General features: G+C 43.7%; 1 protein-coding gene across 3 annotated transcripts in view; it reads right to left on the minus strand.

Moving 5' to 3' along the window:
- The window catches only part of PATJ (PATJ crumbs cell polarity complex component), a 400698-nt gene that overhangs the window by 42377 nt on the left and 342332 nt on the right, over window positions 1–15989 (minus strand). The gene's annotated exons all lie outside the window — the stretch shown is intronic.

The following is a 15989-nucleotide window of genomic DNA, read 5'->3' on the forward strand; positions in this document are numbered from 1 at the left end:
TGAAAGTTTAACACTGAACTCAAAAAAAGAAAAATTAGACAAATTAATGCAACTCTCTATTTAGTAATACATCATTAAATTATTATTATTATTATTTTTTTTTTTACTGCAAGCAGTACAAGTACCTGAATTTGGCCTGGTATCAGAATCTTGCTGTCCCCGTATAGCAGAGCTCAGACTGGAAGGACAGCAACAAGTGCTATGTTGCTCATGTGTTAGACCTCTTTCACACTGAGGCAGTTTTCAGGCGTTTTAGCACTAAAAAAAGCGTCAGACAACCACCTGAAAACAGCCTCCTATTCATCTGAATGGGTTCTTTCACACTGGGGCGGTGTACTTGCGGGGCGGTAGAAAAAGTCCTGCAAGCAGCATCTTTAGGACGGGTTTGGAGCGCTGTAAAAAGCTGTCCAAAAATGCCCCTGCCCATTGAAATGAATGGGCAGCGCTTCCAAAGTGTTTTTTTTTTTGTTTTTTTAAGGTCATGTTGTCACATGACCTTAAAAAAAAAAAAAACGTCCCAAAAGCGCAGCTAAAGCAACTTCAAAAAACGTTCGTCGCTTTAGCAGCTGTTTTAGCAGTGCCTCAGTGTGAAAGGGGTCTTTAAAGACGTAGTAAACTCAGCCTTTCAAATCCTGAAATTCAATACAGCCAGTACCCCCTGTTTTTAGTTACTTTATTTTGCAGTTAGTTTTATTTTCTATGCTTCTTCAAAGCCGGTAGCCAGGTTTACAGTTTTCCCCAATTATCGTGTATGTAACTTCCACCCTTTTCTGTAGCATTGACTGGAATCCTTCGCATGCGCATTGGGGTGCTTCAGGAAGTTTTGCATGGGGCCATAATCTCGCTGGAGTGGATGCCGGCACGACATTCTCCGGAGAGCATGCTGTAAATCGCCTGAAAAGGTGCGCGCGTGCCTGTGACATCATCAAATTGCACATGGCTTGATTTCTACAGAACACCAAAGGTTATAAAGAATACAAACACAGCACCATGTACCCCACCCCGCCCCTTCGTTTATTTACAAAAAAATAAATAAAAACCTGACCCGTGCCAACACTTGGCTCCCGCTGCAGCCAAGTGTTGGCGCGGGTCAGGTTTTTTTTTTTTTTTTTCAGCTCAGTGGCCGGCATTCATCGTGATTGACGTTGGATATGCTTCAAGGGACTTTTTTTTTTGTGTGTTTGAATAAAGGACCCCATACTCATTCACATAGGAAGGGCGGGCGCAGACCCTCACAACCTCCACTCATGGTAGTGGGCAAGAGGCCTTTGTCCCCATCAACATGGGGACAAGGTGCTTTGGGGTGGGGTGGGGGGGGGGAAGAGTCCTCTCTCTCCCCCAAAAGAACACCCCCATATTGAGGGCATGTGGCATGGTTCAGGAATGGGGGGGATGATGATGACTTGTCCCCGTCCACCCCCCTTGAAAAAGAATCTAGGATTTGGGGGAGACCCGACACCATTTTTAAAATTAATTTGGCATGGGTCTCCCCTCAAAATTCCATAACACATCCAAAGGACCTGGTATGAATTGGGGGGAACCCCACTTTGTTTTTCTTTTATATGCCAGACAATTCTTTTGTTTACATTCTGCTGTCAGCGGGGAATCCCACTGACAGCAGATGGGTCATGGTTACTAAGGATGTGGCGGTTGCCCTCTCCCTAAAGAGGAGGTCCAGCCTGGGTGAAAAAAAAAAAAGTAGTACTGTAGCTGCTGACTTTTAATATTAGGGCACTTACCTGTCCAGGGAGGCCACGATGTCGGCACCCCAGCCAATCTTCGGATCAACTCCCGGCTCCTGCCACTGCCATTCCTGGTTAAGGAACCAGGCAGTGAAGCATTTCGGCTTCACTGCTAGTTCCCATGCGCAAATCGCTTTCTAATTAGCTCAGTGGTCAGGGGAAGGAGGTGGGCGGCCCGTCTCCCGGAAGTGGGCCTGTCAAAAAGTCCCAGTTCCCTTTTCCCCCCTGAAAGGTGCCAAATGTAACACTGGAGGGGGGAGGAAGCATATAAGTGGAAGTTCCATTTATGGGTGGAACGTGGCTTTAATAACTATGATATTTTCTGATTGTTAAAGATGCCAGCGGTTGCCCACTAATTAACAACAAGCTATTTACTGGTTGTTAAGGACGCCGGCGGGTGCTGGCTCCTTAACAACGATTGCTAATTGAATAGATTCCTTGAATAATGTTTGGCTAGACCACAATTTAGTCAACGGTTTAAGAACAACGAATGTGTTTATATAGTGTAGTGCAGTGATTCTCAACCAGGGTTCCTCCAGAGGTTGTAGGGGTTCTTTCAGCATTGGGCAATTTTTGCCTCTCAGATAAGTTTCCACTGACACCATTGATCTTTTTAGCTATCTGTAAGGAGGCTATTCTTCCCAATGACCACAAGAGTAAGGACCATTCTTCCCACTGACCATCACACTAATGTATCATGAACTGTAGATTTCTAATATTTAGCCGGGGTTCCCTGAGACCGGAGAACTATTTCAAGGGTTCCTCTGTGCTGAAAAGGTTGAGAAAGACTGCTTTAGTGAGTTGAGTATTTACTGTGTGAATTTTACTATGCAGTAAATACGGCATAAACAGAGTGAATTGACCAAATATCATAAGAGATACCGGTAATTGTAAAAATGTGTCATGTGATCCAATTATCATGCAATATTTTTTAATGCATTGAGCCTCGCAAGATATGCGTTTTCAACACATCAGCACTCCCACATTGTAATGCAACACTGAGAAAATGATGAGCATGCACTGGACGCTGGGCCACCTGGAACAAGAAGTTGCCCACCCCTCTGGTGAAGAAGGACCAGCTAGCTGCAGCAATATATGGACACGAGGGAATCAATCAGCCATGAAGCTACAAAACAGCATCTATAACATGTGAGCCCATCGTTACAAGCAGGGCCAGGAACCAGGGGCGGGGGCAGGAGGGGCGGCTGCCCTGGGTGCAGTGGTATCACCTGAGGTGGAGGGCGTTGCATGGAGAGATCCTTCCTATAAGCTGGGAGGACTAGTGACAGCGGCTTCAGAGTAACAAACATTTGTGCTCAGGTTGACAGTATTTGTGCTAGGAGGGGGAGGGAGAAGAGGATTAGTGCTAGGATGGGGGTACGGGGGTGCAGGGTTTGTTCAGGGACGAGAAGATTTGGGGCGGCAGTGGTGTACAATTCATTTTAGGAGGCACAATTTTTTGGGGGGGAGGGATTTGGGTGGATTTGTGCTAGGAAGCTGGGTTTGATTTAAGGGGGGGGGGGGGTGCATTGGATTTGTGCTAGTGGGATGACAGGGAGATTTGTGCAAGGAGGGGGGATTTGGGAGGTGATTTGTACTAAGATGGGGATTTGGGGAACAACAAGGTTTTATGATCAGAGGAAATTTGAGGGGTAGAGGATTTTTGCTAAGAGAGGGGGTGGTGGGGGCAAAGATTTGTGCTGGGTTTGGAATTTCAGTGGAGAGGGGGTGGGGGAGTTGCACTAAAAGTGTGGGGGGGGGTTGTTTAGGGAGAGATTTAGCTTGCATTGGGAATTAAGGCTTGGGGATAAGCATGCAGATTACTGCTAAATTATTATTATTTTTTTGGGGGGGGGGGGGGATTTGCTGACAAATAATGTTCATACAACCGGCACTGGTTACAAGTAAGGCAAACAAACAACACAGGGACTTAAAGCAGACCTTCAGTCATTTTTTTTCCAACTTTCCATCTATTAAATCTTCTATTTTATCTTTGGATAGGAAAACATTTTTTTTTCTGCCAGCAAATCCCTTATACAGCCCACTTCCTGTTTCTTGTCTGATCATTAGCCTAGGCTTATGACATCATGTACAGCTCTCTCTCTCACCTGAGAGTTTGTCGGGAAGTGAGGGAGTGAGTCATAAGAGGGTCAATGAGAGCTGCAGAGCTAGAGGTGTGCCTCTGTGTAAATCCAGGAAGTGAACAGGCGGTAGCTTCAGCTGCCTACTGTTAAAATGGATACAGCCAGACTCAGTGGGGGGAGATTTCTGCAGCATATCACTGTATATATAAAATAATATGCAAAGTGGTTGCAGGGAAGCTTCAGAACGGCAAAGATGTTTTTATTACAAATTATTTGGGCAGACTGCAAGCTGCTCTTTAAATGACACTAATAGCTAAAAACCTAAAAACACTATTACTACTGCAATAACTACCAGCTAAAACAAATCGTGTACAGTGCTTTTAGGGCCCATTCACACCAGATGCAGTGGGATGCATTTTGGACTGCACTCCAACTGCATTACACCAGGGCTATGCAAGTAGGGGACCTCCAGCTGTTGCAGAACTACAAGTCCCATGAGGCATAGCAAGACACTGACAGCCACAAGCATGACACCCAGAGGCAGAGGCATGATGGGACTTGTAGTTTCTCAACAGCTGGAGGGTCGCCAGTTTGAGACCCCCTGCTCTACAGACCGCTGAGGTCCGAGAGACGCACATCATTTACCAAAGGGCCACAGGTTGGGCACAAGGGAGTTTTGCAACAGCTGGATGTCCACTAATTGCATATCCCTGGAATAGACGGTCCAAAATCCAGGTTATCCTATAGCAGTGATGGTGCAACCTCGGCACCCCAGATGTTTTGGAACTACATTTCCCATGATGGTCATGCACTCTGCAGTGTAACTGAGCATCATGGGAAATGTAGTTCCAAAACCTGTGGGGTGCCAAGGTTCACCATCGCTGTCCTATAGGCATAGTTCACATAACAGTGCAGTGAAAAAAATAAAATAAAGTACAGCCGCACTGCAAATGCACAGAAATGCACACAGTGCACACAGTGCACGTAAAAGGCCAAAGAAAGGAGGCAGAAGTGTCTTCAAAGGAAATGCAAGCTTAGGAAAAAGGTATCGCAGGCGGCACAGTGGTGTAGTGGTTAGCACTCTCACCTAGCAGTAAAAAGGGTCACTGTTTGAATCCCAACCACAACACTACCTGCCTGGAGTTTGCATGTTCTTCCTGTGCCTGCGTGGGTTTCCTCCGGGTACTCCGGTTTTCTCCCACACTCCAAAGACATGCAGGTACGTTAACCACTTCAGCCCCAGACCATTTTGCTGGCCAAAGACCAGACCACTTTTTGCGATTTGGCACTGCGTCGCTTTAACTGACAATTGCGTGGTCGTGCGACGTGGCTCCCAAACAAAATTTGATCATCCCTGCGGTTTTTATTTTTTGTGCTCTATAAACAAAAATAGAGCAACAATTTTGAAAAAAAAAAAAAAACGCATTATTTTTTACTTTTTGTTATAATAAATATCCCCCAAAAAATATCTAAAAAAACTTTTTTTTCCCACTGTTTAGGCCGATACGTATTCTTCTACATATTTTTGGTAAAAAAAAAAAAAAAAAAAAATCGCAATAAGCGATTATTGATTGGTTTGCACAAAAGTTATAGCGTTTACAAAATAGGGGATAGATTTATGGCATTTTTATTAATAATTTTTTTTTTTACTAGTAATGGCAGCGATCAGCGATTTTTATTGTGACTGCGACATTGTGGGGGATACATTGGACATTTTTGACACATTTTTGGGACCATTGTCATTTATACAGCAATCAGTGCTATACAAATGCAGGGATTCCTGTGTAAATGGCACTGGCAGTGAAGGGGTTAACCAGTGGGTGGCAGTGTAGGGGTTAAGTGTTCCTAGGGGTGTGTTACTAACTGTGGGGTGGTTGGGCTTTCTTTTAGTGAACACTGATCTCTGCTCCAATCACATGGAGCAGAGATCAGCATCACTTGTTGCTAGGCAGAACGGGGAGATGCTGTTTACAACGGCATCTCTCCGTTCAGCCGTCCCGTGAGACGATCATGGGTATGCCCACGGCGATCGAGTCCACGGGACCCGCGACCGGACTCACGGGGGTCCCGACCAGCAAGCGAGCGCACCGCTGGCGGCGCGCTCACGATGGAAGGGCAGCATTAAAGATTGGGCGTACCTGTACGCCAATATGCCTGCCCGTGCGCTGCACTGGTGGGGAAGTGGTTAATTGGCTTCTGTCCAAAATTGGGCCTAGTATAGGAGTGGGGACCTTGGATTGTGGGCTCCTTGAGGGTAGGGACCGATGTGAGTTTGCAATGTACAGGGATAGGGACAATTGTACACACTCACTCAGGTTGAACTGGATGGACTGGTGTCTTTATTCAACCTTACTATGTAAATGCATGTGACAAACGAGTGTCAAATACATGTCACTGCGCATGCAAAAATGCACAATAAACACGCGAATGGGCCCCCAATGAAAGCTGAAGATTTAAAAAATACCGACATTTATGGCATCGGTTATTCAATGACCCTCCAAGTGACATTCTACCTTCCTTTTGAATCAAAACTAATTCTACATTTCATTAGACGAGCTGGTCCCTTCCCTTTTTATTTCTTCCACCCGCTACCAATAGACTGCCGTGCTTTTTTCGATATTTGCCTTTAGGTCCAGTAATGTTATTTCAATCTTGAACTATTGTTAACAATCTGTACATTGATTTTTTTTTCTTTTTTTATATTGCCTTGCCCGCCAAACGTTGCGCCCGTCCTCTTTTTCGCACTCTCAACAAAAAAATAAACTGAAATTTACTTTTGAAATGTCATGAACATGTTTAAGTAGCGATGAGGTTTTAGTGATTGACCTTTCACATTACATGTGGAGTTCTCGCTGTGACCTCTTTAGGAAACACTCCGATGGAGGAGAAGCTACTCCGCCGCCGCCTGTGTTTTCTCTATTTAATTTGTCTGCCGGTGGAGGGATGAAAGGCCTGGCCTTTAGAAATGTCTTTGTAGCCTTTTCCAGCTTTCTGCATCTCCACATTTCTTATTCCAAGTCCTCGGAAAATTTCTTCTGATTGTAGCACAGTTCACAGATCTTCCATGAAAAGGGCAGACTCCACATAGTACTCCGCAATGGAACCTTTTCAGAAGGCATGGCACATTCGGAGCACACAACCAACCTCCTCTCGCCGGCTCTAATCACCGACTCCAATTACCCGCCTTGTAAGATAGGATTCTGCTAGCAGTTCACAAGTGTGTTGTGCCCCCAGGACAAGAAATGAGAGGAAATCTTCCCAGCAGGCGGTACCAAAGGAAATAAAAAACAGACGCAGGTTCTAACCCTTCACCCCTCTGATCAAAAAAGATCTGTCTGAAGTTGCTACTATTTATCATGTACTTACACTATATTACTAAAAGTATTGGGACGCCTGCCTTTACACACACATGAACATTAATGACATCCAAGTCTTAGTCTGTAGGGTTCAATGTTGAGTTGGCCCGCCCTTTGCAGCTATAACAGCTTCAACTCTTCCGGGAAGGCCGTCCACAAGGTTTAGGAGTGTGTCTATGGGAATGTTTGACCATCCTTCCAGAAGCGCATTTGTGAGGTCAGGCACTGATGTGGACAAGAAGGCCTGGCTCACAGTCTAATTCATCCCAAAGGTGTTCTATTAGGTTGAGGTCAGTCAAGTTCCTCCACCCCAGACTCGCTCTTCCATGGTCTTTATGGACCTTGCTTTGTGCACTGGTCCAAATCATTTGGTGGAGGAGGGATTATGGTGTTGAGCTGTTTTTCATAGGTTGGGTTTGGCCTCTTAGTTCCAGGGAAGGGAACACTTAAGGCGTCAGCATACCAAGACATATTGGACAATTTCATGCACCCAACTTTATAGGAACAGTTTGGGGATGGCTTCTTCTTGTTCAAGCATTACTGTGTACCAGTGCACAAAGCAAAGTCCATAAAGACATGGATGAGTGAGTTTAGGGTGGAAGAACTTGACTGGCCTGCACAGAGTACTGACCTGTCCTGAGGCTATCCACAAGGTTTAGGAGTGTGTCTATGGGAATGTTTGACCATTCTTCCCAGAAGCGCATTTGTAAGGTCAGACACTGATCTATAAGGTCAAGGTGTTCTATCGGGTTGAGGTCGGGACTCTGTGCAGGACAGTCAAGTTCCTCCACCCCAAACTCGCTCATCCATGTCTTTATGGGCCTTGTTTTGTGCACTGGTCCAAATCATTTGGTGGAGGGGGGATTATGGGTGTGACTGCGCACCAGACCACAAATAATATGGATGCATAAAGACATGGATGAGCGAGTTTTTGCAAGCCAGTCAAGTACCTCCATCCCAGAGTCCTGACCTCAACCTGATAGAACACCTTTGGGACGAATTAGACTGCGGAGACTTAGAGTCAAGGCTTCTCGTCCAACATCAGTGCCTGGCCTCACAAATGCGCTTATTGAAGAATGGTCAAACATTCCCATAGACACACTCCTAAACCTTGTGGACGGCCTTCCCAGAAGAGCTGAAGCTGTTATAGCTGCAAAGGGCGGGGGGCCAACTCAATATTGAACCCTATGGACCAGGACTGGGGTGCCATTAAAGTTTATGTGCGTGTAAAGGCGAAGTGCGTGTAAATACTTTTGGCGATATAGTGTAGGTGAAGATCAAACCTCAATTAAGAAGCCATTTACAGTGCTGTGAAAAAGTATTTGCCCCCTTCCTGATTCTTTTTTTTTTTCTGCATATTTGTCACTCTTAGCCCTTGTACACACGGTCGGAACATTCCGACGGAAAATGTCCGATCGGACCGTTTTGTCGGATAATCCGACTGTGTGTGGGCTCCATCGGACTGTTTCCATCGGAATATCCAACGGACAAAGTTTTAGAGCTGGGCTATAAAACTTTCCGACAACATGATCAGATCGAACTTTCTCCGATTGTGTGTAGAGAATTCCGATCGGACAAAGTGCCACGCATGCTCAGATCAAATTCCTAGACCAAAGCTATTGGCTACTAGCCTGAACGTAGTCCCATCGTAACGAAATAACGTCACCACGTTCTGAACGATCGGATTTTCCGACAACTTTGTCTGACCGTGTGTATGCAACACCAGTTTTGGACAAAATCCGACGGATTTTGTTGTCGGAATATCCGACCGTGTGTACAAGGGCTTAAATGATCCAGATCATCAAACAGATCAAACTGATAGTGTGGCGGGCAGGGAGGGACACTGACACCAATAGTGACCCTAATACAGTGATTGGCTATATTATTATACGCTGTCACTGTACTAATGATACTTGCTGGGAAGGGGTTAACATCAAGGGGGAATCAAACTGCGTGCCTAACCATGTGTGTAATATGTGGTGCTTTTACTTTACTATCTGTCAGTTTTTTCTCCCCGTCTTGTGAAAAAAAAATTGCTTTTGTTGAGCAGAGAAGGCTACACACAGGGGTAGATATACTAATAGAAAAATAGACTGTGCACTTTACAAAGAGCAGCTGCTTCACGGCTTAGTAAATGAGGGGAAGCTCTGCTGACTTCCATCATCCAACCACGTGCAAGCAAAAATGCATTATTTTTTTTTTACATTTTCCTTGCACATGATTGGATGTTCTTTGCAAAGTAAAGCTTTACCTTATTCACTAAGCTCTGGAGCAACTGCAGTCTATTTGCCTTTTCGTAAATCAACCAATTTCAATCACAGATTGAAATTTGTCCGGGTCCTGCTGAACCGGACAAATTTTGATCCATGTGTACCCAGGCTTTACAGGTGTGTCTCCTTTACTTCTTTACCTAGCTAGATACAAACAGGGAGGTGGGGGGGGGGGCTGCAGGGGGATGCTGGTTAGGAGAGCCGCTGAGCAGCCATGAAAGATGATTTTGTAGGAAAAAAACAAAATGGGTTTAGCGTCACTTTAAGATGCTCCCCAGCACAAGTCCAAATTGTCCCTAGCAGTTCCGCTGCAGAGAGGAGCGGCCTCGCTGCAGCACTACAACAAATTCCTCCGCACTGACAGCGCTAGAGCTCTCCAATCAGCGGGGAGATGTGAGCATTGCTGATCCAGGACTCTAGCGGTGACTTTGTAGAAAGTCTCTCTGCAGCGCTACCAACAAAACCCCACTAAGGGCACTGAGGTCCTCTCTGAAGCTGGATTCCAGAGCAGGAGGGCATGTGGACAAGTCTGACGCTTGGGAACAATTTAGCTAATTACAGGAAGACATTTCAGGTATTTGGTCCCATGCTGTGTGTATGTATATATATATATATATATATATATATATATATATATATATATATATATATATATATAAAAGCTTCATTTGGGTCTTAACCACTTCCAGATCGTCGCGTGCAGATATACGTCGGCACTTTGAAGAGGGATATCTTTGTTATGGCAGCAGCTAGCTACCATAACCCCGGTATCCTCTTCTTAGATGGGCGGTCTGGTTTCCGATAATAGTGGTCTCTGTGGCGGATTCACTGCAAGATCACTTTTATTGGCGGCGGGAGAGGGCCACCCCTCGCTCCAGTGCACTGCCCTCCGCCGCTTACCGGAGCAGTCGATAGCGGCGGAGGCGATCGGATCCTTATTCTACCTGGGTATGGAGATGAGTGAGGGGAAGACGGCCCCCATTCCTCGCCATACCATTGCAGGGCGGAAGCAACATCAAAACATCACTTCTGCCCATAGATCTTAAAGGGACATTTTTTTTTTTTTTTTTTTAAATGACAATTATTATTTTTTTTTTTATTGCATTTTAGTGTAAATGAGATTACAAGGGATGTTTACATTCTTGGGTATAAGTAATAGGAATAAAAGTGACAATTTTTTTCTTTTAAAAGAACAGTAAAAAAAAAAAAAAAAAAAAGTAACAAATAAGAAAAAAAAAAAGTTCATACGCCCACATATGAAAACGGTGTTCAAACCACACATGTGAGGTATTGCTAGAGCGAGAGCAATAATGCAACCTGTAGAAATTTTCAAACGTCGCCTATGGAGATTTTTAAGGGTAAGAGTTTGTCGCCATTCCACGAGCGGGCGCAATTTTGAAGCTTGACACGTTGGGTATCAATTTACTCGGCATAACATTATCTTTCACAATATAAAAAAAAAATAGGCTAACTTTACTGTTGCCTTATTTTTTAATTCAAAAAAGTTTTTTTTTCCTAAAAAAAGTGCGCTTGTAAGACCGCTGCGCAAATACAGTGTTACAGAAAGTATTGCAACGACTGCCATTTTATTCTCTAGGGTGTTAGAAAAAATAATGTATAATGTTTGGGGGTTCTAAGTAATTTTCTAGCAAAAAACAAAACAGTTTTTAACTTGTAAACAATAAATCTCAGAAAGAGGCTCGGTCCTCGAGTGGTTAAAGGACAAATATTTTTTTTGAGTTAAACGCAGAGACAGTTTGGGATTCTAGCCCAGTCTTTGCTTTGTAAAAGATTTATATTCTGTCATTGAATGAGCAATCTTTTTTTCTCATCTGATATGCTGCATTGGTAAAGAATCTGATTGATGCCAGTGCACACAGGATCAGCAGGCGGCAAGCAGTTTCCAAAAAAAATAAAAAATCGGAACCCTTTAAAGCAGAAAAGGAAAAAAAAACATCAATTAGGCTTTAAAACTTTGCTACAAAGTAACCGCTAGTCCAAGCGAAATAATTGAAGCCAAACTCCATCCAAAATGTTTTTTGTTTGTTTTTTGCCAAGTTTTCAAGTATAACAGACAGTTGTTAGAGAGCTTTCATTGTCATCGGTGCCCCGAGACGCCAGGACAAGAAAGGCGAGGGCGCAGGTGTCACTAGGACAGGAAGACCGAAATTAAAGACTTAAGCCTCGTACATACGATCAGATTTTCTGTCGTGAATTGTGTGATGATCGGCGGAAAATCTGACAATTGTCGTCGGATTTTCCGCAGACAAATGTTGGATGGCAGGCTTTAAAATTTTCCACGGACAAATGTTGTTGGATTTTCCGAGCGTGTGTACACAAGTCCATCGGACAAAAGTCCAAATTACAAACACGCATGCTCAGAAGCGAGGATCAGCCAGAAGTGGGCGGTCTTGTAAACCAACGGTCGCAATGGAGAACATTCGTGACGCTGCAAATTATGAAATCTGGAAATGCAGCGCACAATTTTCTTCTTTAATGGGATAATAATGAAGCTGCTTTGCTGGTGATACTGATGGAGTTATTGCAAACAAATTTGCAAAGGCTGTCGGAGTCCCTTGTCAATTTCACATTGTATTTTTTTAAATGTAACTGCCTACTGCCAAACTGTCATATGAAGTAAAACACACAGCCAAGTATTATTCTACACAATTTTTTTTTATTGTGCATTCAAAAAAGAAAACAAATAAAATTAGACATGATATCTGCCAATAGAACTTAACCAAAAAGTGCATTCTATGCATCCAAAAATATACCAAATCTAATCATTATTCAACCAAAAAAAAAACCTCATGCATGTGTCCTGCTTCTTAATATAAGGAGGTCAACAATGCTAATAATTGGTGAAAGCAGGGGTCCGTCATTTGAAGAGAATTCAGAAAATCATCTTATTCTCCTGGAGCTCCCACAGCAAAGGCATATGCCATAATTGGTCACGATTAATAAAGCAACCAATTTTTGGTCCAAGAAATCCTCCTCCTCCTGTTTCTGGACTGGACTTGGGTCAAAGCAATAACTCCAAGGCCAATAATAAATAACACGTTATCTCCTCTGATTCAGCAACATGTCTGGTTGAGGAACGTTTAGAAACAAATTGAAAAGCGCTAAATGAAAAGCGCAAATCAACACTCATGAAACTTCTACTAACACGAAATTAGCAAAAAGGAGCTCAAAGGGTGGCGCTAGAGAGCAGAAAAACCACATAGTACATTACTAAGTTTGTGTTTGTTGGCCGACAATTCCTTGCCATTTATATGCAAGACAAAATCCATGCACACGGATTTGTCTGCAGAAAATCCAATCGTGTGTACGAGGCTTTAGTCTTAACTAAAGGCAAAACATTTTTTTGTTTTGTTTTGGATAGAGCGGAGAGGGATTAGAACACCTGTCAGATATTATTGCTGTCTGTGCTCCATTAGAGGGATTCCCCCTCTCTATTTGTCCTGTTTACCATCATCATTGAAAGAAAACCCCAAATTTGGGTTGTCCCCAGAAAAGTAAGAGGAAACCTTCCAATGGGGACACTAGTTCTGGGGGTCCCCAAGGAATTCTCTTAATTTCCTCTAAGTTCCTGTTTGGGATGGGAAGTGAAGGCATATCTCCACAAGATGACAAAAAAGGTTTTGATTATAGTTCTACTATAATAGACCTTCTTAGATCTCCACTAAATAGATCCTCTGTTTGTATCTTTGACCACATAAAAGAGATTTATTTATCATCATTTCCTTTTCTTTTAGAAAGCACTGTCAGGAGGAGGATATCTCCCCAACACAAGGACACAGATAGCAATGAAAACACGCTGGATTAGTAGGTCATCTTTATCGGCCCTTTCCGATCTGACACAATGGGAGTGAAGTCTTGGATTGCGTATCGAGGGGGGAGGACTGACGTAAGGCTTGGACAACAATAGCAAAATGCTCATTCAGTACTACCACCCTCGAGGCCATTTATAAAAGTGCTCCTGCGGTGGTACTGGGTCCCAGCTAGGCTTGCCCATGCTTATCCTGGCAGCAGTGACAGATTTTTGGAATTGTGGTCAGCGTGAGGATGTTCATATATGGTGGTCTTGCCCTCGTTTGATCGGCTTATGGTCCAGGGTCTTTGGCCTACTGCAGACGTTATTTCATGTGATGGTCCGGAACGGTGCCCGGCTGGGCTTTCTTACGTTGCCCTATACCTGGCCTCTTCACACCTTTTTGCCGAAATTGGCCTTGTACCTTTTTATCTCCGCCAAACAAACCATTGCCCATGCCTAGAAGACTCGGTCTGTTGGTTTCCATGGGGTGAAAACCAGAATGACTGCTCTGATGGTTAATGAGCAGATGTCCAGTATATTGAGGGATTTGCATACAAAATTGTTGAAAATCTGGGAACTGCGGATAAGTTACTCCTTCCAGTCCCTACCTCCGACTAGCTATGGTCTGTTTTAAACCTTGCTTGTACAGGTCCCGTGTCCGTGAGAAGAGAGGCTCCTCTAAAGCCCCATACACACTATCAGATTTTATGCTGATTTTTGTCTTCAGATTTACCAAAACCATGTAGTGGAAGGGTCTGCCTGACTGCATACAAATTGAAACTCCTAAGGTTTGACCTCATATTATATGGTTTTGGTAAATCTGAAGGAAAAAAAAATCAGCAGAAAATCTGATGTGTACGGAGCTTTAGAGGCACCTCTCTTCTCAGTGTGTATGGGGCTTTAGTGTAGCAAAATGGTTACATTTAATGAAGGTAGAACATTTAGAGCCCTTTCACATTGCCAGCTCCCAGGCGTCAGCAGTAAAGTGCCGCTAGTTTTAGCGACACTTTACCTTAGTTTTTGTGGTGCTTTTCAGGTGCTAGCGGGGTGCTTTTAACCCTGGCTAGTGGCCAAATAAAGGGTTAAAAGTACCCACAAAGTGCCACTGCCTATGAGCTTTGCAGGCGCTTTGGCGGCACTGCTCTTTGATTTCAATGGGCAGGGGCGCCTTAGGAGGGGTGTATACACTGCTCCTAAAGTGCCTCAAAGAAGCTGCTTGCAGGACTTTTTTTGATGTCCTGCCAGCGCAGCGCCCCAGTGTGAAAGCACTCAGGCATTGCAGATGAGGCTTTTTTTCAGGCGCTTTACAGGCACTATTTTTAGTGCTAAAGTGCCTGAAATACGCCTCCAGTGTGAAAGGGGTCTTAACAACTCACATGGTTGATTAAAATAAGCACATCCAAGTATGCAGGCATCCGGGGTCAAGCTGTCCACATAGACCGTTTGACTTCAGCCAAACACTAACCATGAGTGAAAGAAAAGTTTTCTGTGTTATCATTCATATTCTCTGAAAAATGGCCAAGAAATCATAAATTCTGCCAGGGTATGTAAACTTATGAGCACAACTATAGATGTGCCTGTTTTATTCATCAACCATGTGAGTTGCTAAATGTTGTACCTTCATTAAATGTAACCACATTGCTACACTTAGAGGCACCTCTCTTCTCTTTTATACTCTGGAGCTCCTGCTGGATTTTGCATCTAATCCCCTTGTGGCTGCTTCCATTTGTGGATGGACATTTTATGGTTACACCAACGATCACATTGCTATAATCTTTTTATATGGACTATAAACTGAAGGATTTATATATAAATGGTTGTGGAACGAATCATCTGAGTTTCCATTATTTCTTATGGGGAAATCCGCTTTCATATACGAGTGCTTTGGATTAAAAGCATGTTTCTGGAACAAATTATGCTCGCAATCCAAGGTTTTACTGTACTCCTAAACAAAGTAGATATAGCCTGACCTTTTCTTATGCAAAGAAAAAAAGTTTTGGCTTTGAGGAATAAGAAAGTTATTTTTTTTTTTCAAATTTGAAATCTTGATTTCCATCTATGAAAACCTCCTGCCAACATATGGTCAGCATTGGCATCCAACAATACAAACAAAATCATCATCTATCAGGTACACGGGCACGCAGCGGGAACGTAGACGTAGGTGGCTGTATTGACCAGATTTCTATGCGAAGAAAGAATTTATGTAATTGATTGCAATTAGCACTGTATAAGAACAGCGGTTATTGAGCGCTCCCCTGATGAATTTTACTATCACAGCCCTTCAATAGATCTTCCTGGGGATAAAAGTGTATTGTGCTGCTTCTGTGGCCGATCAATATCAGTCAGATGCAGAGCCTCCAATTCGTATAAAATGATGATCAATAAGAAGCAGACGACGGGAAGAGGATGAACAAGGGCTTTCATAACAAAACGGGGAGTTAAAAAAAAACGTGTGTTATAATAAAGAGGTTAAAAAAAAAAAGGGGAGTTTGCCCCACCGGGACAGAAGCCACCAAAAGACCAGAACAGAGCATAGATCCCTGGTGCCCAACCTGTGGCCCTTTGGTATATGATGAGCGGCCCTCGGACCTCAGCAGTCTGTAGAGAAGGGGGTCTCAAACTGGCGGCCCTCCAGCTATTGAGAAACTACAAGTCCCATCACGCCTCTGCCTGTTGGAGTCATGCTTGTAACTGCCAGCCTTGCCATGCCTCATGGGACTTGT

This window comes from Lithobates pipiens, unplaced genomic scaffold (genome assembly GCF_037356315.1).
Source record: "Lithobates pipiens isolate NorthernLeopardFrog02 unplaced genomic scaffold, aLitPip1_a1.2 Scaffold_23, whole genome shotgun sequence".
Classification (NCBI taxonomy): Eukaryota; Metazoa; Chordata; class Amphibia; order Anura; family Ranidae; genus Lithobates; species Lithobates pipiens.